At 35.7% G+C, this 24,494-nt stretch overlaps 1 non-coding gene across 1 annotated transcript; it reads right to left on the reverse strand.

Moving 5' to 3' along the window:
• Positions 1 to 8,781: 8,781 nt before the first annotated feature.
• On the reverse strand, positions 8,782 to 8,888 carry LOC121221452 (small nucleolar RNA R71). Its single transcript, XR_005918844.1, has one exon. It is a non-coding gene; the product is annotated as a small nucleolar RNA R71 (small nucleolar RNA).
• Between the last annotated feature and the right edge of the window lie 15,606 nt (positions 8,889 to 24,494).

Here is a 24,494-nt window from a genome sequence, read left to right on the forward strand (position 1 = left end):
TTTTGGACAGCAGCAATGACATGATTTTGAAAAATCACCAAGGATAGTAGAAATGTAATTAGAGAGTGAATGAGATATATAATTAAAGCTTATCGAGTCTATTTTCAGATGAAAGAAATGCTGTAGGCAAAGGAATTTTATATTTTGTAATATTTGAATTTTAGTAAGATAGGGTCCAAATGGTTTTTGAAGTCCCCTATTCTGACTTTAGGAAATCATTAAAAATTGTACAGAAAGAATTATGAGTTATAATTTATATTTCTAGATTTCTTTGTGAGTCTATCAATAGAAACAAGTGGAAGCACAATATGAAGCTCGAACAATGAGATAATTGATTTTTAGTGAATAGGGGCAGGACCATCGGACAGTGAAATAGGGTAGACTTTAACGAATAAACTGAACTATTTGGCTAAGATGGTATATGAGTCTAGTTTTAGGGAAACTTTACGGATCTAAATTTTAAGTTTTGTAACTCGAGTTATAATTAAATTAGTGACTGTTACGCAAGTGGATAGTTTTATTATGAATAGTGAAATAAATTATTTTGGTTTGTTTAAGTATTCAAAAAATTTTAAATGCTCCCGGTTTGGACCTGAACCATTTTCGTTGCATTTTTTAGGGTCTCAAGGGCTCTTTTTAGTGATATATTGAATAAACGTGAGCGAATTAAATTTAAAAGCAAATTTGTATGCTCTGAACTAGTAAGTTAAGTCAGGTAACGCCTCATGTTCGACTCCGGCAACGGTCTCGGGTAAGGGTTGTTACATTTATTGGTATCAGAGTGAGAGTTTTGTTGGTTTTCAGAATATTCAGTGTGAATAAGAGTCCAACTATACATGTCATACTTGTATTTTGATAGTGTGACGACTCCGGACGATTTTAAAATGTTTTTCTTTTATAGTTATGGATCCCGAACGAACGAGCTGGTACAGATGATGTAGAGAGTAATGTGCCCACTCCTGCAGAAGGGACGGTGCCACCAAATAGTAGTGAAAAGCCCGTTACAGTTAGTCAGAGAGGAGGGGATCGAGAAGCCTTCTTCCAAGCTATGAATGAATGGTTTGTCGAGTTCGTTCATTCGAATCCAGCTGTTAGACCTCCACCCCTCATGATTCTCTGATTCCCCATGTAGCTTCCCCAATCACAGGTATAGTTATAAGAGAAAGGCCACCAGTTGATAAGATCAGAAAATAAGGGGCTGAAGAGTTTCGGGCTACTAAATATGATAATGCAGAGAGAGTAGAATTTGGGCTAAGGAGTTGTTAAAAGAAAAAGAAAAGGGCAAAGCTGAACTTGAGGTACAAGACACGAAGAAAAGGTAGATGAGAAGATCATTTCAGTCAACAACCAAAAGCCCTAGAGAGTTTGCTATTAGATCAAATTTTTTAGTCGGGTATCCTAGTCGAAACAGAGGTAGAAGATTTGTGGGTTCAAAAGCTCAGATTACTACAGTCGCAAGTGTGGGTAGTACTCGACCACTTAGACCAGAGTGTGCTCAATGTGGTAGATGTCATCTCGGTAAGTGCCGAGCAAATGAAAATGCTTGTTTCAAATATGGTGCACTAAATCATTTTATTCGGGATTGTCCCGAAACAGTTAAAAGAGAAGTAATATCGAGTGCAAGATCGGGAAATGCACCCACTAGAGGCAGACCACAGAGGAATCTGGGAGTTGGAGCAAGTAACAGGGGTACGTTTAGAGACTCAGCAGCTAGACATGATGCTAGAGAACCCGCAAGGACTTATGCTATTCGCGCTCGCAAAGAGGCATCCTCCCCCGCTGAGATTACGGGTACATTTTCTCTCTATGATACTAGCGTTATTGCTTTGATTGATCCGGGTTCGACCCATTTCTACGTTTGCATAAGATTGATGCCTAATATGAACATGCCCATAGAATCTATTGAATTTGTGATTAAATTATCGAATCCATTAGGCTAGTATGTGTTAGTAGACAAAGTATGTAAAAAATGCCTTTTGATGATTAATGGTCACTGTTTTCTGACTAATCTTATGCTATTGCCATTTGATAAGTTTGATGTGATTCTTGGTATGGATTGGTTGACTGCCCATGATGTGATAGTGAATTGCGAAAAGAAATACATTGAGTTGAAATGCAAAAACGGTGATATTATCCAGGTTAATTCAGATGAGCCAGATAGTTCTCTTGCCATGATTTCTGTTATGTCTGCTCAGAAATATTTGAGAAAAAGGTAGAAGATTATCTTGCTTTTGTATTGAATACTAAAGATCTAGAGTTGAAAATTGAATAAGTACCAGTAACTTGTGAGTTTTTCGATGTGTTTCCGAAAGAATTGCCAGGTTTGCCTCCTATTAGAGAAGTTGAGTTTGGTATTGAGTTAGTTCCAGGTACCACTCCTATTTCTATTGCTCCTTATAGAATGGCCCCGTTGGAATTGAAAGAATTGAAAGCTCAATTGTAGGAATTAATTGATAAAGGTTTTGCAAGGCCCAGTTGTTCTCCGTGGGGCACACCAGTGTTTTTTTGTGAAAAAGAAAGACGGTTGGATGAGGTTGTGTATAGATTATCGGCAGCTTAAAAAAGTAACAATAAAGAATAAATATCTACTACCTAGAATTGATTATCTGTTTGACCAATTGAGAGGAGCCACTGTGTTCTTCAAGATAGATTTGAGATCTAGTTACTATTAGTTGTGAGTTAAAGAGTCAGATGTTCCGAAGACTACTTTTCGGACTAGGTATGGTCACTATGAGTTTCTTGTGATGCCATTTGCCTTGACTAATGCTCCAGCCATATTCATGGACTTAATGAACCGAATCTTTCGACCGTACTTAAACAAGTTTGTAGTTGTGTTTATTGATGATTTTCTAATTTATTCTCCTGATGAGATTGAACATGCTGAACATTTGAGAACAGTTTTACAGATTCTGAGAGATAATCAGTTGTATGCCAAGTTTAGAAAAAGTGGGTTCTGGCTTCGAGAAGTCGGATTCCTTGGACACATTGTCTCAGGTGATGGTATTAAAGATTATCCGAGTAAAATTTCAACAATTGTTGAGTGGAAACCACCCAAAAATGTGTCAGAGGTTAGAAGTTTTCTTGGATTAGCTGGTTATTATAGATGATTTGTAAAGGGATTTTCCATGATAGCTACCCCATTAACAAGGTTGTTGAAGAAAGATGTCAAGTTTGAATGAACTGAGAAGTGTCAGTAGAGTTTTTACAAGTTAAAGGCATTATTGATTGAAGCTCCTATTTTAGTACAGCCAGAACCGGGTAAAAAATTTGTGATCTGCAATGATGCATCCTTGAATGGATTGGGTTGTGTACTCATGTAGGAAGGTAAAGTAATAGCATATGCTTCCAGACAGTTAAAGCCACATGAGAAAAACTACCCGACTCACGATTTAGAGCTAGCTGCCTTGTATTTGCGTTGAAAATTTGGAGACATCACTTGTACGATGAGAAGTGTTGAATATTCACTGATCATAAAAGTTTGGAATAGTTGATGACTCATAAAGATTTGAAGTTGAGGCAAAGAAGATGGCTAGAGTTGATTAAAGATTATGAGCTAGTGATCAACTATCACCTGCGTAAGGCAAACATTGTTGATGATGCCTTGAGTAGAAAGTATTTATTTACATTGAGAGCTTTGAATACTAGTTTGGCTTTATCAGATGACGGTTCTATTTTAGCTGAGTTGAGAGCTAAACCGATGTTTCTTGAAGAAATCTATAAAGTTCAGAAAGATGACAGTGAGTTGCAAGCTAAAAGAGCTCAGTGTGAGTCAGGTGTTGAGTCAGGTTTTCAGATCGGTTCTTATGGTTGTTTGATGTTCAGAAATCGGATATGTGTATCGAAGAATGATGAGCTTATTCGAAATATCTTACAAGAAGCACATAGCAGTTCTTTGTCTATTCACCCAGGTAGTACAAAGATGTATAATGATTTGAAGAAAATGTGCTGGTGGGCAGGAATGAAAAGAGATATTTCAGAATTTGTTTCTGGATGCTTGATCTGTTAGCAAGTAAAGTCTGAACATCAGGTACCTTCAGGTTTATTGTAGCCTGTGTTAGTTCCTGAGTGGAAATGGGAGCGAGTTACCATGGATTTTGTGATATGGTTGCCATTGACACCGAGAAAGAAAGATGCAGTATAGGTTGTGATTGATAAGATAACGAAGTCGGATCATTTTATCTCAGTTTGTATGGATTATTCACTTGACAAGTTGGCCGACTTGTATATTTCAGAGATAGTCTGACTACATGGAGTACCATTATCGATTATCTCAGGTAAAGATTCGAGATTCATTTCTCAATTTTGGAAGAAATTACAGGAAGCTTTCGGCCCAAAGTTGAGTTTTAGTACAGCTTTTCATCCTCAGACCGATGGTCAATCAGAGAGAGTTATTCAGATACTTGAGGATATGCTCAGATGTTGTGTTTTAGAATTTCAAGGTAGTTGGGAAAAATATTTGTCGTTGGTAGAGTTTACTTATAATAATAGTTATCAGTCGAGTTTGAAGATGGCACCTTATGAAGCTTTGTATAGACGTAGGTGTCGTACGCCTTTGTATTGGACAGAGCTTAAGGAAAATCATATTTACGGGGTTGATCTAGTTAAAGAAACAGAAGTAAAAGTAAAAGTCCTTAGATATTGCTTGAAAGTAGCTTCAGATAGACAGAAATCCTATGCAGATTTGAAAAGAAAAGAGATTGAGTTTTAGGTTGGTGACAGGGTATTTTTGAAAGTATCCTCGTGGAAGAAAGTTCTTAGATTTGGCAAGAAAGGCAAACTAAGTCCATGTTTTATTAGACCGTTCGAGGTGACTGAAAGAGTTGGGCCCTTAGCATATCGATTAGCTTCACCGACTGAGTTAGAGAAGATTTATGACGTATTCCATGTGTCTATGTTACGCCGTTATCGTTCAAATCTGTCACATGTGATTTCTCATACAGAGGTTGAGATTCAGCCAGACATGACTTACGGTGAAGAACCGGTAAAGATCCTAGCTCGAGAGGTCAAGCAACTAAGGAAAAAAAGTATTGCGCTTGTGAAAGTATTATGGAATAGACATGGGGTAGACGAGGCTCAATGGGAGCCTGAAGAGACTATGCGAAAACAGTACCAAAATCTCTTCACAGGTAAGATTTTCGGGAACGAAAATCCCTAAAGGGGGAGAAATGCAACATCCCGATATAGGGCCTAAGTAAAAAAGTGGTTGCGAAACCATGAATCTGAGATAGAAAAGTTTATTGTGATTAATTTTTATGATTTACCAATTGATTGGATGCATGTGCTAGAATACCGATAAGAAATTTCAGCGATTGCATGTCTGAATTGCCTATTAGGGTTTAATTGTAAAAGTGGGTAAATATGAGATTTAGATGATAAATGATTTAATTGAAGTGCAAAATTGAAGTAGAGGTCCTTAAATGGTAATTAGACCATGAGATTTTCATGGACAAAAATGGGCATGCTTAGATAAAAATAACTAAAGTTTTAATGAAAAGCATTTTAGTCATTTGGTAATAAAAAGAATTAAAAGGGAAAAAGATGGCAAAATGTGCTCATCTTCTTCCATAAGGGTCGAAACTTCAAGGGACTCCATAGATAGGGTTTCTTCACTTTCTCAAGCTCATAGTAAGTGCATCCAAACCCCGTTTTTAAGGTTTTTTTTACGTTTTTAAGTCCTCGTAGCTCGGTTTAGCTTAGTTACCATTAATTCATGTTAAGGTTCATATTTGGAAAAATACCCATAGGTGAAATGTGTTTATTTTTATGTTTTATGGTAGAATATGAAGTTTGAAATTATATTAAACAACTTTTTCTAGGTGATTTTAAGTGAAAACAAGTACAACGACACAATAGGGAAAAATACCTACTGTTCATAAGTAAATGTTAGAGTGGGAATTTGATATTGCCATAGAAGGGAAAAATATTCAGTATATTATAAAACATAAGAACAATGGATGAAGTTTAATTTTCAAGCTTTGGGGAAAAAGTGTAAATATGCAAAAGTTTAAGGGCAAAATTGTAACTTTTCCAAAGTTTGAGTCAAGGACTATTTTGATAAATGTGAGTATTAGATAAGCTAAATTTGCTATTGTAGAGCAAGAGGAATGAAATCTAGAGTTAGACCGGGGAAAAGAAAGGTTGAGGACTAAGTTGCTAGAGATTTGATCGTATTTTGTACCGAGGTAAGTTTATAGTAACTAATACAATATTTCACTAATTATCATTAATGTTGTTATTTTCCAGCAATTATGTACTTATTTCATGAAATTATTTAATGTTGAATCAAGAATGAGATGATAGAGAATCAGTATTAAAAAGTCCCGTTGAAACATTAGGAATGTATCGGATACAAATGTCATGACATTAGGGGATGAGATCCCATGTAAGACCATGTCTGGGACATGGCATGGGCACTGATATGAGAACTCTCATGTAAGACCATATCTGAGATATGACATTTGCAGTACAGGAAACATCCCATGTAAGACCATGTCTGGGACATGGCATGTTATTATCAGACAGGAGTCCCGAGTATCCTTAGTATTCCAAGTGGTTCAATGGGCTAGTAAATAGACTATGTTACTTGAAAGTTCAGGTAAAAGCATAATAAACAGATTCAGGTGAGTTATAAGGGTTAAGAATATCTTGGTTATCAGTTGAGAAGAAAATTTCAGTAAGGGAGGAGTAAGTTATAATCATGAGTTATTTAAGTAAGCAAGTAAGTAAAAAAGTAAGAAAGTAAGTAAAGAAGTAAAGATCATTATACTTGATGATAATTTATGAGTATAATCATTTATGATGAATGTTGTTATTTACTTGCTTGTAAACTTACTAAGCTTTACGCTTACTCCCTTTATTTTCCTTCTTTTTATAGAATCGCCAAGCCAATCCGGGTATCGTAAGGACGTCGGAGATCATTTCACACTATCAACAGACCATCTCGGTATTTTGTGATTCGAAACGTTTTAAGTTATGGCATTTATAGGGACTTAGTCATTTTGTGTGTGGGTCCTTACGATAAGGATAATGAATTGCATGTAAATACTCGATAATGATTAGGTATTGAAATGGCTATTTAAGAATATGTTTTGGTATTATGTATGCCTAAATGATAGTTAATACAAAGAAATTATAAAAGAGTAAAAATTTGCAATGGAACAGTTTTTTGACAGCAGCAATGACGTGAATTTGAAAAATCACCAAGGATAGTAGAAATGGAATTAAAGAGTGAATAAGATATAGAATTAAAGCTTATTGAGTCTATTTTCACATGAAAGAAACAGTGTAAGCAAAGGAATTTTATATTTTGTAATATTTGAATTTTAGTCAGGGAGGGTCAGAATGGTTTTTGAAGTCCCCTGTTCTAAATTTAGGAAATCATTAAAAATTGTACAGAAAGAATTATGAGTTATAATTTATTTTTATAGATTCTTTAGTGAGCCTATTTTCAATAGAAACAAGAGGGAGCATAATATGAAACCCGTACAATGAGATCATTTATTTTTAATGAATACTGGTCAGGACTGTTAGACAGTGAAATAGGGGAGACTTTAATGAATAAACTGTACTATTTGGCTAATTCAAAAATTCTGAAAATTTTATTATAAGAAGATATATGAGTCTAGTTTCAGGGAAAGTTTACTGATTTAAATTTTGAGTATTGTAACTTGAGTTATAATTAAATTAGTGACTGTTACACAAGTGGACAGTTTTATTGTGAATAGTGAAATAAATTATTTTAGTTTGTCTAAGTATTCGGAAAATTTTAATTCTCCCAGTTTGGATCTGAACCGTTTCCGTTGCATGTTTGAGGGTCTCAAGGGCTCTTTTTAGGGGTATATTGAATAAATGTGAGTGAATTAATTTTAAAAGTAAATTTTTATACTCCGAACTAGTAAGTTAAGTTAGGTAATGCCTCGTGCTCGATTCCGGTAACGGTCTCGGGTAAGGGGTGTTACACTTTTAGTCCTTGTGGGAATGATATCTTTACTCATTGTAGCTACACTATTAATTGATAGGTGCACTTGGCTTAGTCATATTTTTAGTTGGTTTAGTACTACAATTAATTTTTGGCATCATTGTCGAAGACTGAAATATTCGGAAAACTTTATTTCTATTAATTTAGCCACTTTTATTTTTATTTTAATATTTTTGTTTTTAATTTAATTTTTATATTCTAATCTTTTTTGTTTATTTGATTTTGACAGGTTCTTTTGGTTTATGACTAGAGGAAACCCGTCAGAACTGTTACTTTTTGACAGTGAGATTGAAAAGATTGCTCGCAAAAATCGTAGAGAGGTTAGAGAAGCAAGGAAAAATCAACAGACTATAGTAGATTATCAAGAGGAAAAGGATATTACTATAGAGATGGGTGATAATAAAAATAATCAGCTACCTCCTGCAGGTCTTGCTCCTCGTACTATGTATGATTATGCTAAGCCCACTCTGATTGGGGCTAAATCGAGTATTGTGAGACCGACCATTGCTGCAAACAATTTTGAGCTAAATCTGAACACAATTCAGATGGTACAACAGTATGTTCAATTCGATGGTTTGCAAGATAAAGATCTAAATACTCATTTGGCCAACTTTCTAAATATTTGCAACACATTTCAGATCAATGGCGCTACTGATGACGCCATACGCTTATGGTTGTTCCCATTCCCTTTGAAGAGCAAGGCAAAATAGTGGTTGAATTTATTGTCACAAGGTTCTATCACGACTTGGGATCAGATGACCGAGAAGTTTTTGTTGAAGTACTTCCCACTAGCTAAAATAGCTAAGTTGAGGAACGACATCTCTTTTTTTGCTCAAATTGTTTTGGAGATATTATATGATGCATGGGAGAGATTTAAAAATCTTTTGAGAAGGTGCCCTCATCATAGGTTACCTTTGTGGTTACAAGTTCAAACTTTTATAATGGTTTGAATACCTTGACTAGGAATCTAATTGAAGTAGTCTGGCAGAACATTGAGTAATAAGACACCTGAGGCAGATCAAGAATTTATTAAGGACATGACAATGAATAACTATCAATGGCAAGTCATGAGAACAAAATCGATTAAAGCAACTGATATTTTTAATATTGATGCATTTTCTATGTTAGCAAATTAGGTTGAAGCTCTTGGTAAGAAAATTGATGGTTTAAATTTTTCTAAGTAGGTAAATGTAGTGATGCAATGTGATGCGAATGGGGCGGTCAAGGTTTAAATTTTTCTAATTTTTCTATAAATTTTTCTAAGTAAGAAAATTGATGGTTTAAATTCAGTATATTTTCCCTTAGGTTCTAGCATGGAGCATGAGCAAGTCAACTTTATGGGTAATATTTCTAGACCTCAAAATTACCCCTATAGCAATAATTATAATGCAGGTTGGAAGAACTATCCAAATTTCTATTGAGGTGTTTAAGGTAATCAAACGTCACAACCCCCTCTGGGTTTACAGCAACCTTATTAGCGAGAGAAGAAACCAAACGTTAAGGAGATGTTGGCTAAATTTATTTTGGTGTTAGAAACTTGATTTCAAAACATTGAGACGGCTCTAAAAAAGCAGCAAGCATCGATTCAAGGGCTTGAAAATCAAATTGGATAGCTTACCAAACTTGTTTCGGAAAGACCACAAGGTAGCTTACCTAGCAACACTGACCATCCACGCAATCACGAGTGATGAGGTTGAGGTAAGTCAAGCCTAAAAAGAAGTCAAAGCTAGAAGCTGTTGTGGAAAGTGATGAGGTTGAGGAAAGTAAGAAAGAGCATAAGCCAGTAATTAAAGACTATAAACCACGAGTTCCATTTCCAGCAGCATTGAAGAGAGACCATATAAAACAACAATATGGTAAATTTCTTGATCTCTTAAAAAATTTCACATTAACTTACCGTTTGTTGAAGCCCTTTTACAGATGCCAAAGTATGTAAAATTTTTAAATAAACTATTAACGAATAAAAGGAAGTTAGAGGACTTGTCGACTGTAGAGCTCAATGTAGTTTGCTCAGCCATTCTCCATAACAAACTACTAAACAAACTTAAAGATATAGGGACTTTTACTATTCCTTGTCTCATTGGTAGTTTAAATGTTGAAAAAACTTTGGCTAATTTGGGGGCAAGTATAAATGTCATGCCTTATAAGATGTTCAAAAAACTTGGTCCCGGGGAACCCAAACCCATTAGGATGAGTATTTAATTAGCGGATAGATTAAATAGATATCCTAAGGGTATTATTAAGGATGTATTTGTGAAAGTCGATAAATTTATATTTCCTATTGATTTTGTTGTATTGGACATGGATGAGGATATTGAGGCACCTATAATCTTAGGTTTACCCTTTTTAGCCACTGCTAGAACTATTATTGATGCGATTACTAGTGAAAAGATTATTCTTCAAGCACGTTGTAACACCCCTAACCCGTATCCGTCGTCGGAATTGGGTTACGGATCGTATCATCAAAAAATTCATTTCTAAACATTTCATTAAGCATAGAAAATTCCATTCATACACATGCATATCATCCCTTAATCGAGCCTTCGAGGCCCTAGAAACACTTTAGAAACAATTCAGGATTAAATTGAAAACATTTGAAACATTAAGGAAACAGTTAGAAAAATTTAAACTGCAGGGGTCACACGGCCGTGTGGCCAAGCCGTGTGACTCACACGGTTAAGACATATGCCCGTGTCTCAGGCTATGTAACATTCAAAATAGGGACACACAACCATGTCCCAGCCCATGTCCATGATCGTGTAACTCTCTGAGTTGGATCACACGGCCAAGCCACATGCTTGTGTGCCAAGCCGTGTAACCTTCGAAATGGCCTTACACGCCTATGTGCCAGGCCGTGTAACTTTCAAAAAAGCAACATTTAAAACCTACAGGGAACACACAACCATGTCATATGGTCGTGTGTCACACACGGCTGAGACACATGCCCGTGTCATAGGCCATATGGACAAGAAATAGGTCAAATCCAAGCCATTTCTTTCACCCAAAACATGTTCATACATACAAGTTATTTGCACCTATTTCAAGCATTCAAAAAATGCACCTAAAACAAGCATAATAAAGCTAGATCAATATGGTATTTATCTATACAACCAATATGCCCAAAAGGCACCTCAAAAGCAAGCACTCAACTTAACAACACATATGTATAATTGATCACCTTGCTACCATTTTAAAACATATCATACTTAACTTATACCATGACATTAGAATTTATCATTTGAACCATTGTTTTTATGCATCCCAAATACACACATATCTAACTTATATATATTTGACCATACTTCATCCATATATATCTAGCTTTATTCCATACCATATTATACCATAATTGACTACAAACCAAATTCACATTCAAACATACAAAATGGGTCATAATTCAAATTATACTTGACTAAATTTCATATCAAACCATGCCCTAAATGATCATTTTGCAAACATGCCAACACTTAGCACATTGGCCATTGGAACGATGAAAATGTGCAAGTGTACACAATCGCAACAAGTAATAAAGTGACAAGTAAATGTAGAGTTATCGTACCTATAGGGTCTGTGAAAGGGAATATTTATGAAATTAATGTTAAAACACTTTGGTGATGGAAAATATTTTGGTTTAAAGATGATTAAAAACTAAAGGTTAAAAACTAAGTAAAAAAATTTAAAAAATAAAAAGGTTCTAATGCACAATTTCAAATAAGGTTTAATCAAGATGATATAATTGTGTTGGATTAATTACATTCCTTTAACTTAGAATTATTAAATATATGTTTATACTGCTACGAACAAATTCACGGCAACTCGGTAATTTGCTAACTACTGATCATACATACTTATTAAATTAATCAATATCTTGAACATTTTTCAATGTCAATCCAAGCGATTAATCAATCTTCACAAGCATATAAAAGATCAAGTGAGGTAACAGAGTATTTCTACCTTGAAACAGTTTAATCACAATAATCTTGCAAGTTATACAAGGCATATGCATCGCCAAATACAATGCTAAATTATCTTCAGCTACCTTAGAAGAATAAACATGCATTGATTAAGTATTGTGTTGATTAATTACAATTTCATTAAGATTCAATAATTAATTCATTATTTATCTAACAATTAATATTGCAAGAATAACTTAGGCATGATTTTACTTAATCAAGCATCTTACTGAGGCCTATAACAGCACAAACACAATTTCAATAATTCAAGTAAGCAAAATATAATCAACCCAACATGGATTAAATTCAAGCCAGATTGATTAAAATAACCATTTCAATAGCATAAATATTTATAAACATGTTTGTCAAAACAATAACGAAATTCAAAGAGATAGGGAACAAGAAGCAAATCTAATGTTTCTCTGTGGCTTAACTGATTTCTCCGTTCTTCGTTCCCCGTTGTCCTCAGCTATCAAGGTGGCTTATGAGCATTTTAATTAATGCTCAAAAATGGCTGATGAGGACCTTTTTCCCAAGAGAAGAAATTGGCACTTGAACAAAAGGGAAAATGGGACGGAAAAGTTGAGAGAAAGTGAGAGAGGAGAAAAGAGAATGAGAGTGTGAGGGATGAGTTGAATGATCAGCAAGGGGTGGCTTTTATAGCTGATTGTGGCTGATAAAAATATCAAATTCCATCAGCCAAAGAGACCACCCTTGGCCGGCCACTCACATGGCAAAGTTGAGAGATTCAACTTTGCTAAAAATAGCCTGGGCAAAATCCATAAAGCCACATTTTTTGGAGGGGTTTTGAATGCAAGGTTGAAAGTTCTTCAAGGGCTTCTTTGCAAGCTTATTTAGTCAGCTAAAATGTTGATTTGGGTCAGCATATGGACGGTTCTGGGCAACCCAATTGGTGGCTGGTTCGGTTCACTTAGATTCGGTTCAACCAATGCGGTTCAACTGGACCCTTTTTTTCATAATTAATTTATAATAATTTATTTAGCCAAAATTAAATTGGGAATAAATTAAAACTAATTATATTATGAATTAACACACATTTTTGGACCGTCTTAGGCTAGAAATAAATTTTCCTCGATGCTTCAAATTGCTTCTTGGTTTTATTCTTCGAACATTGTCTGCCGAGCCAATTTTCGCCCTTTGTGCGAATTTGTCGAAAATATTCAAAATAAATCAAAATTAACTATAAAATTAATTAAAATTCACCGTGTTCATATTTTTAACATAATTTAATTATTTTATAACATTTAATTATTTTTCGACAAGAATTTAACCGAAATAGCATGATTTTAAGTTAAAAAGGACATGTAAAAACACATAAATTTTCGTGTTTCAACACCCCCAAACTTAATTCATTACTCGTCCCGAGTATTGCACAAATTTGTAAAGAATTTTCTCGAAAACACTGTTTGAAAAAATCCTTCAGAACAACATTCTTCCCAAAATCATGAAATTAATATACTTATGCTCAAAAACAAGAAATTTGATAATTATGCTACTTAAGTATATATATCGTTCAAATTAATCTAAACAATTACTACATTAGCAAAATTAGACTAAATGTTTCTTAATAAAGACATGTTATCCATACCAATTTGATTTTAATCCCTTATTCAAACTTAAACTGCAATCATTAAGCTTAACTAATGTCTTCATATGTTGAATAGAGCAATATTTCTCCACTAATGTAGGTAACATTCGAACTTTGAATCAATAGGTCTTTAACAAGGATGTAACGTGGCTGGGCTTAGGGGTAGGTAAAAGATAGATAATTTTAGGTTTAAAAAAACCCTAGACTCAACTTGTATCGGACCTTTCGAAATAATTACCTTCAATATTTCAACTTTTCTTTCCTTTTCACATGCTCTTTAGTGCAATTTCCTTCAAGTACATATGCTTTTTTTCCGAGTATCTTACTGCATGTATTGCAATTTTTAGAGCATTTCATACTTCTTTGCAACTCCCCCAAGCTTATTTTCAAAGAATAGCCTGAATAGTAATGAGTCTAATGTTTGGGACATTTTTAAGATAATTAAGAAAAGTGATGGCTAACTTAGTAAGGGTTCAAATAAAATTAGGTCATAAAGTCTCAAAGTTGGGTTTCAAAGGATAAAAATTTCATCATGGTTGGCTTGAAAGGCTCAAACGGTCCAAACAATAGTTGCCTAAATCATTTTCAACGTTCCATGCTTCCTAAGATTTTGCCTCAAGAAACTACTAAGTCAATTCTAAAGACTTAAACTTTCATGCGAGTCTAACTTTCCTAAAGAACTAAAATTTTGTGGTATGATTTGCATGCTTTATTAGAAATATATTTCATGTCATTATTAAGCTAACATAACAATTTATTGAAATAATCAAACTTTATTCATACTTAAATTTAGCATACTTAACAAAATTCAAATTTATTGAAAAAAAATATATCATATTCATAATTAAAAGAAAATTTTTATTCTGAGTGGAAATAATTTCAATTTTTGGTCCCCCAACTTAAAATGAACAATGTCCTCATTGTTTAAAGCGAATAGATACTATACACCAGGTAGGACTCCAGAAAAGAGAAGGTGAGTCAATTTGACTGCTTAAGTACCAAGCTCTTCTAAATCCAATCCTAGACATGTATATACCTATTGCCACACTTTAGACTTTACTACTTGTCCATATTTACTTTTGATTCCCACCTCTTATTTTATTGTGCAGAAATAAAGAAATTCCTAATTAATTCTAATTCTAAGCTAAGTCGATAAAAATTAATATATAAATTATAAATAATATAATTATATATTAAAGTTTATCAAATTATTAATAATATTAAAGATATTTATTCTAAATGCTTTTTGAAAATATTCACAAAGAAAGGCACCTATTTTTTTATTATTTACGAAAAGAGCGACTAAATTTTAAAAATAATTCAAGTAAGTCCCTAGACTTAATGAAAATTTAAAATTGAGTGGCAAATTAAAACTTGGATCAAAATTGACCTTTTTATTTCAAACTAAAATTTTTTTTTCCATTTAGGGGATAATTTCTTAGAAAATTATGTCAAAATAAATTCCCAGGAAAGATTGGAGGGGTCACAAATGGTCTCGCTTAAGTTCCAATCTCCTAGACAGAATTTATTTAAACATACTTTACCCGAAAATATACCCTAAATCATTTATTCAAAAAGAAAAATGAAAAATTAAGTATCCGATAAAATGAACGAGATTTTATCTCGTTCAATTTTATCTCCCCAATAATGTTTCAGGTGCTGAGCATTAACTCGGAAATTACCTCCATTACCTTGGAGTTCAAAAACTCCGTATGCATAGACTTGGTGAATCGTAAATGGACTGGACCAACGTGATTTTAGCTTACCTGGAAAGAACTTCAATCTAGAATTGAACAACAAGACTTGCTGACCTGCTTCAAATTCTCGAACTCGAATGTGGTTGTCATGCCATTTCTTGAGTCTTTCTTTAAGTAATTTGACATTTTCATATGAGAACATTCGAAACTCTTCTAACTCATTGAGTTGGAACATTCGTTTCTCTTTCGCGAGCTTAGGATCCGAATTAAGCCATTGAAGAGCCCAGTAAGCTTTGTGCTCTAACTCCAATGGTAGATGGCTGGCTTTCCCACAGACCAACCTATAGGGTGACATCCGTAACGGTGTCTTGTATGCTGTTTTGTAAGCCCATAAAGCATCATTTAATCTTGTGGATCAATCTCGTCGGTTTGGGCAAACTACCTTCTCAAGTATGCCTTTGATATCTTTATTTGCCAGTTCAGCTTGCTTATTTGTCTAAGATGATAAGCTGTTGCAACCTTGTGTTTCACTCTGTGCTTGTCTAATAAACATTTTAACTACTTGTTCACAATGTGGGATCCTTCATCACTGATGATAGCTCTTAGGGTTCCAAACCTTGTGAACACATGCTTCTGCAGAAACTTTATCACAACTTTTGCATCGTTTGTCTGATATGCCTCAGCCTCGACCCACTTAGACACCTATTCTACTGCTACTAGTATGTACTTGTGATCGCACGATGGAGGAAAAGGACCAAGAAAGTCAATAACCCATACATTGAACAACTCTACCTCAATGATGTTTGTTTGAGGCATCTCATTTTTGTTGGTGACATTTCCAACCCTTTGACATCGATCACAGCTCTTCACGTAAGCATATGCATCCTTGAAAAGTGTTGGCCAAAAGAATCTGGCTTGCAATACTTTGGTTGCTGTACGTGTACCTCCAAAGTGTCCCCCACTTGGAGCTGACTGATAGTGGTATAAAATCTTTGCTATTTCATCTTCTACCACGCATCTCCTGATCATCTGATCTGCACACTTTTTAAACACATATGGCTCTTCCCAAAAATAGTACTTCACATCGTGAAGAAACTTTTTCCTTTGTTGATACGTCTTATCAATTGGCATCAAACCACAAGCTAAATAGTTAGTAATATCAGCAAACCAAGGGGTATTATGGACATGATTTACCTTCAGGATATGTTTGTCTGGAAACGTCTCCTGAATTGGTATAAGAGGAGAATTCCCTTCTTGTGGCTCCAATCTGGACAAGTGATCTGCTACTTGATTTTCGACTTTCTTTCGATCTTGAATTTCTAGATCGAACTCTTGAAGTAGAAGTACCCATCAGATCAGCCTTGGCTTAGCATCTTTCTTCGCAAGTAAATACTTAACTGTCGAGTGGTCCGTATAGGCTGTCACTTTGGTACCTACCAGATAAGATCAAAACTTGTCGAAAGCAAACACAATAGCAAGTAACTCTTTTTCTGTTACCGTATAATTCAGTTGAGCTCCTGTTAGGGTTTGACTTGCGTAGTAGATGGGATGAAAAACTTTGTTCCTTCGCTGGCCCAAGACAGCTCTAATTGCGAAGTCATTTGCGTCACACATCAATTCGAATGGCAAATCTCAGTCTAGTGTGACGATTATGGGTGCCGTGACTAATTGACTCTTCAAATCATTGAAGGATTTTAAACATTCCTTATCAAACTTGAATATAGAGTCCTTCTCCAATAATTTGCATAAGGGTTTAGCAACTTCGAAAAAGTCCTTAATAAATCTTCGATAAAAATCGGCGTGGCCCAAAGAGCTCCTAACCCTTTACAGATGTTAGAGCTGGGAGTTTCTCAATAACGTCTACCTTTGCTTTGTCTACCTCAATCTCATGTCTCGTTATCCGATTCTCTAGAACAACTCCTTCTCGTACCATAAAATGACACTTTTCCCAATTTAGTACGAGATTCGTTTCTTCGCATCGCCTTAGTACCTTAGTTAGATTGGCTCAGCAATCATCGTAAGTATCTCCGAATACTGAAAAATCATCCATAAAAAATTCCAAATATTTCTGAACCATGTCAGTAAAATAGACATCATACATCTTTGAAATGTAGCAAGTGTATTACATAAACCAAATGGCATGCGTCTAAATGCAAACGTACTGTACGGGCAAGTGAAAGTCGTTTTGTGTTGATCTTCTGGTGCTACTGTAATCTGATTATACCCTAAGTATCCATCGAGAAAATAGTAGTAATCTTGTCCTGTGAGTCTATCCAGCATCTAGTCCAAGAACGGCAAAGGGAAGTGATCTTTCCTAGTCGCTTTGTTCAGCTTTCGGTAATCAATGCAGATTTTACATCTCGTAACTATTCTAGTCAGTATCAACTCGTTGTTCTCGTTCTCTACAACCGTGATACCTCTTTTTTTTGGCATTCACTGGACCGGGCTTACCCATAAACTGTCTGAGATGGGATAGATGATATTTGCATCTAACCACTTGATGATCTCTTTTTCTACTATGTCCTTCATGATGGGGTTCAGTCTCTAGTGTCCATCGATAGACCCTTTTTTACCATCTTCTAGGATAATCTTGTGCATGCATACAAATGGACTAATGCCATGAATATTGGCTCTGGTCCCTTCGATGGCCTTCTTGAGTTGTTTTAGAACTAAGATAAGTTTCTCTTCTTGCTTAGTGGTCAATTCTGCTGAAACAATCACAGGCAGACTAGAAGCGTTACCTAAATAAACGTATTTTAAATAAGAAGGTAATACCTTGAGTTCTAATTTAGGTGGCTCCTCGATCGACGTTTTTGGTTGGGAATAGTCCCTCTTTTCTAACTCCAAAAATTCAAAACGAGATTACGGATTAAATCCCCTTTCATTAGCTTCTAGCAAAGCTAAGTATTCATCCTCCTCTTTATCATTTGGAGGATCCAATGTCAAAATTCTTTCCAGTGGGTCCTCAACACAGTTGAGTTCCTTCTCCACTATTAAACCCTCTAAATCAGATACTGTAGAGCAATCATCCATTGAGTCAGGAAATCGCATAGACTTAAAGACGTTAAATTTTACCTGATCATCCTGAACACGCATTTCAACTTATCAATATGTTTACAGAAATTGCCAACATTGGTTTTATACCGATCATGATGTTTCCTAAACACCTTACCTAATTCGTCTTCCACTAAAACCAAATCATATGTGCCCTACTCCTTCTGGATATCATCTTCGCAACCTTGTTCTTCAGCCCAAATAGCTTCAAAGTGGAACCTTCTCCTATGACACCTTCAATCTCTAAAGCTGAGGATACCTTGGGTGTTTAAAAGGAGACAGTGGTCCAATTTTGAACTGACAAGAGGAGTCGCACTATAATTTGTGAACTTATCAACCTATTCTTTCATTCCCAATAAACAATACAACCATTCCCATATGAGGTGAGAACCTCGACGATTGTTGGACCATGTAAACCAATTCCCTTTATATCCTAAGTAAACAAGGTTAGCATCTTCCATAGCATCTTAAAAGTTTTCCATTTGTCTATCTTGGAGGTATCCTCCTCATTTCTCATTAGCATTAGTTATTTTATTGGAGTCACCGAAACAAAGCCATAAGTGATTTTGGTTCGCAAATTAACGAAACAAATTCCAGAAGTTTACCCTTAAATGAGTCTCATGTTCACGATATATTCCTATCAGCCTATAGACCACATTGTTAATTTCTGTAACTTCCATGTCCATGTGGTTTCGAGAGAAACTTTGATATGAAGATGTAGTTCCATCTTTCAAAGAATTGAAAGTCTCCATTTCCTACCAATTACATCTATGACAAAACAGGCATCCATAAGCGCACACACACATCTAATTCGATCAATTTTAGACGAGTTTAGTTTCGTCTCAATTAGAAACACCACATCAGGCGTTTGACTACAAATGATTCTTTTCAACACTCGGACTATTTGTCGATTTTCAAGACCACGACAATTCTAGCTCATTAATTTCATAACAAATATGAATAGATCAAATCAAGCACAGAACCAGTAGATAGTCAATAGCATACAAAGACCCTAAAACAACGAATAATAAGACCGAAAATAACCAAGACATAATTCGTACAAAAGCAAGGGCAAAAACAAAGCTCAACAAGGAGATCAAGAATATGCTTAGGCAAAATTAGGGAAGCATAGCAACCATACTAATGACAAGAAAGAAAAGACTGGAGCCAAATTTAAATGGCTTTACACTTACGAGAACAAAGTAGAAGAACCCCCCAAAAAATAACAATAGAAGAAAGACCCACAAAGAAAACCCCTCATTGGCAACTTTATCACCTTCTTTTATATTTTAAAGCTAAATGGGATTCAAGTGCTTATCGCAATCTGGCACATCCAAAGTGTCGAACACCTTGTAGGCAAGATGCATTTGGGAAGTAACCTTCGATGAAAGGAAAGAGCATGTCACGAGGAAGTCAAATACATGACCGAGAAAAAGAAACCCAAAGTCCAAATTGGGGCAAATTGAAAAAGTCAATAATAATGACAAGGGTTGTTCGTCGGGATAAGATAGGGAAAAAAGAACAACAAAAAGAAAATCCAAATGGGGCAAAGAAAATCCAAAGGGAGATCACTGAAACCCACACCAAATAATCGACCAAAGAAATTAGAGACAAAGATCAGAGAGAACCTAATAGACAACACCCAAAAACGTTAAGAAGAATCGAAGAGAACTTAATATATACTTGAGGTATTATTATAAGCAGGTTATAATGTTATGGAATGCAGCTTCAATGGTCATTTTATAATTCTATTATTGTTGTTAGTTCTTTTATCTGTAAATGTTATGTTTTATTCCCTATTTTTGTTTTAGTTGTACAGTGTGTTTTGGCTAAAGGAATTAACACCCACTTAAACGATTCGTTTTGATGGGAACACCATTTAATGAAACGGTGCGATTTGAGTGGTTGTTAGTTTCATTTGTTCAAGTATGTTATTTTGTTTCTTTAAGTACCAATAGACAAAGGAAAAAAAGTTATGAAATTTGAAAACCAAATTCTCAATATCTTCTTCTTTATTTTTCTCTCTTGAATTCTATCTCTTTTCTTATTCTTTTCTGTTATCTTATTCTTCCAGATTTGTCTCATGACAAAGGTATCAGAGCCTTGTCGATTCTTATGGCCACCGAGGGCATTACCACTAAATTGTAAAAGGAAATAGGAATGATGCAAATTGGGCTTTCTCAATTGCAAGCCAAGTTCACACAGTTGGATGCGAGGATTGATGCGTGTTTGAAAGACTTTCAAGGAGTCAAGACTGAGCTTCGTTCTGAAGTGCAATCTGAGCTTCGTTCTAAGCTTCATTCCTTGTTCGAACAATATTTTGGACAAACTCCTCATGTTACTATTACTAGTTTGGTGTCAACAAAGGGAAGAGAATCTTGGAAGGATCTCTTTCTGGTTTTCTAGTAAAAGAGCATTTAGTAGTGTCTCCCATGTCAGATCTAGGACATACTGGTGAATCTTCTAGAGGAGAACTTTGGATACTGTGAGTACTCCATTTCGAGTAGATTGTCCTCATTTTGATGGTGGTAATTTTAGAGGGTGATGGTCTAAGTTAGAACAATACTTTGAGGTTGATGGGGTGGGAGATCACGCTAAGGTTTGAGCTGTTATGTTGCATCTAGAGGGAAAGGTATTAGACTAGCATCATTTCTTTTACAGAGACAAGGGGGCCTGCACCAATTGACTTGGGAATTGTATACTAAGGGTCTAAGGGAACATTTTGGATCTGATTCTTTCCTTGATTCTATGGCTGAGCTGGTAACTCTTAAGCAACACGAGTTAGTCAATCAATTCCATGATGGATTCATGAATTTATTAAACTAGATAAGCTTACCCGAGACATATGCACTAAGTATTTTTTTCACTAGCAATTAGAAACCTGAGGTTGGGCAGTATCTTTAATTGTTCAAGCCACAAACTTTTATTGAGGGTTATAATTTGGCTAGACAGGTTGAGAATATTGTATTGGGACCTTCGAGGAAAGGGTTAGTTGAAGGTGGTGGGGTAAGTTTTTCCAAACCCTTGTTTTCTACTTCTAATGTGCATAAGGGGATTGGTGGTTCTACAGCAGTAGGGGGTCTATGGGAAATAATTCAGGACAACAAACTCCCTCTAAATCCTTGTCTCAAGCAGAGTTAGAGGACAAAAGGAGGAAGGGCCTTTGTTTCTAGTGTGGTTCAAAATTTTCACTAAGACACAAATGTTCCAAATCTCAGTTGTATCAGCTCGTCATTGAACCACAACTCGATCAGGATACTGATGCTAAGAGTCCAACCTCTAAAGATTTCTATGACTATCTTGAGCAATTGGAAATAGTAAACCATGTAACTAAAATTCCAACTCCAGTGCTATCTTTACATGCTCTTCAGGGATCATAGGGACATAATACTATGAGATTTTTAGCTTCTATTGGTCAAAACGAGGTGATTGTTCTAGTTGACTCAAGAAGTACACACAATTTTATAGATTCTAAGGTAGCTAAAATGTTCAATTTGGCGGTGGAAAAGGGTAGTACACTGAGAGTAATTGTAGCTAATGGGGTTAGATTGTCAACTCAGGGATTGTGCAGGTCTGTTCAATGGAAAGCACTTATAGTTTTACTATTGATTTCTAGTTTTTCCAATTAAAGAGTGTGATCTGATGTTGGGGATTCAATGGCTTTTGTCTCTTGGTTCCATTATTTGGAACTTTTCAAGCTTGATTATGCAATTTGATTACTTGGAAAAATGTTGTATTCTCCAAAGGGCATAGTACCAAGATCATTACAAATTATTCTTGGCATCCAACTGTCCAAATGCTTAAGCATGGTGGGAAATGGTCCATGTGCCATGTTGCTGACTTCTTGTGATCAGAATGCACTCACTATGATTCCAAGTCAGTTGCCTCAAAACTTGCAAGCACTACTCAATGAGTTTGAAGATGTATTCCAAAATTCTACAAGACTACCTTCTCCTCGGTTACCTAATCATAGGATTCCATTGGTAGATGAATCAAAAGTAGTCAAAATGAGGCCATACAAATATCCTGTAGTACAAAAAACAAAACTTGAAAAACTCATACAAGAAATGTTGCAAGCTGGCATAATTCGTGATAGCAACAGTCTCTTTGCTTCTTTTGTGGTGATGGTGAAGAAAAAAGATGGCAGTTGGAGGCTATGCATTAACTACAGATAACTTAACCAACTGACCATCAATGACAGGTTCCTTATACCTGTCATTAAAATGCTTATTGATGAATTGGGGCAAGTAAACTTCTTCTCTAAGCTAGTTGCATTCGGGTTATCATCAAATAAGGATGTGGGATAAGGATGTGCACAAAACAGCCTTCAAAACTTATGCAAGCCATTATGAGTTTTTAGTTATGCCTTTTGGCTTGACCAATGCTCCTTCCAGCTTCCAATTATTGATGAACTCAATCTTTAGACAACTCTTGAGGAGGTCAGTCCTCGTTTTTTTATGATATATTTGTGTACTCCAAGAATTGGACAGACTACTTGGTTCATTTGCAGGAGGTGCTACAACAGCAAGTCTAACCAACTTTATGCTAAAAGATCTAAGTGCACTTTTGGAGCAATTCAGGTTAAGTATCTCGGATATGTTATCTCTAAGGGGTTGTTAGCATGGATAAGAAAAAAGTGGAGGGTGTTCTCAATTGGTCTCCTCCAAAATCTTTAAAAAAGATTAGAGGATTCCTTGGGTTATCAGGGTATTACAAGAGGTTTATCAAAGGGTATGGGTTGTTAGCCAAGCCCCGTACTACTCTATTGAAGAAAGATGTTGTATGGCAATGGACTGAGTTGGAACAAACAGCTTTTGAACAGCTAAAAGAAGCCATATGTTAAACACCAGTCTTGGCTTTGCCAAATTTTCAGGAAACCTTTTATGTGGAGACAGATGTGAATGGGCAAGAGGTAGATGCAGTATTGTAGCAAAAAGGATGACTAGTGGCTTTTTTCAGCAAGGCCTTAGGAGTCAAACATCAAGCTTTGTCCATATATGACAAATAAATGCTAGTAATGCTCCTAGCAATAAAGAAATGGCATCCTTATCTGATTAGGAGACATTTTCAGATTAAAACAAATCACCAAAGCTTGAGGTTTCTGTTAGAGTAACAAGCAGTTACCCCTTACCAACAATAGTTGGTTGCTAAGATGTTGGGCTATGATTATTCTATTCCTATAGAAAAGGAGTTCAAAATACAGTGGCAGATGCCTTGTCAAGAAGACCTTATGAACACAGTCACCAATTTTTCCAATGTGAATGGGGTATCAACTCTTCTTGGTCTGAGCTATAGGGTCAAGTTGTAACTTCTTATGAGACTGACAGGAAGCTGTAGTTGTGTCAGGATATCCAAGTGCAACCCCAGCTTCATCCTAAGTATTCTTTGGATGGCAAGTTACTTAGAAGGCTAGGAAAAACTATCGTGGGAAACCATGTAGAACTCAAGAGACACATATTCGATCTTTTTTATGGCGGTTCATTGAGAGGCCATTCGGGCATACATGCCACTAGGCATAGAATTTCTGGCGTACTATACTGGAAAGGGCTTTCTAAATATGTAAAAAGATGGTTTCGTGGTTGTGTTACCTACCAGAGATGTAAAGTTGACAATTCTGCTTCCCTAGGGTTGTTGCAACCTCTCCCTATACCAGAACGAGCTTGGACTGCCATAAGCATGGATTTTGTAGATGGCTTACCTACTTCTAAGGGAAAATCTGCAACCCTAGTTGTGCAGATAGATTAACCAAGTATGGCCATTTCCTTGGCCCATCTTTTCACTGCTTTGTCAGTAGCACAGGAGTATCTAAGCCAGATTTACAAACTTCATGGTATACCCGAGTCTATTATGTTTGACAGAGACAGGATCTTCCTAAGCAACTTTTGGCAAGAGCTCTTTAGGCACTTAGGCAGTAACTTCAGATGTCTACTGCCTACCATCCCCAAACTAATGGCCAAACAGAAATCCTTAACAAATGTTTGAAGAGTTACTTGAGGTGTATGACGGGTGAAAAGCCTTCTAATTGGGTGACCTAGCTACCTTTGGTAGAATGGTGGTATAATACCACCTATCATTCAGCCACTAAAACCACCCCTTATGAAGCCCTTTATGGGCAAGACCTTCCTATTCATCTGCCCTATTTCGCTGGTGCTTCTCAAGTAGCTACAGTGGACAGAACTTTGCAGCATAGGGAAGCCATGAGA

Source organism: Gossypium hirsutum, chromosome D09, assembly GCF_007990345.1.
Source record: "Gossypium hirsutum isolate 1008001.06 chromosome D09, Gossypium_hirsutum_v2.1, whole genome shotgun sequence".
NCBI classification, from domain to species: domain Eukaryota; kingdom Viridiplantae; phylum Streptophyta; class Magnoliopsida; order Malvales; family Malvaceae; genus Gossypium; species Gossypium hirsutum.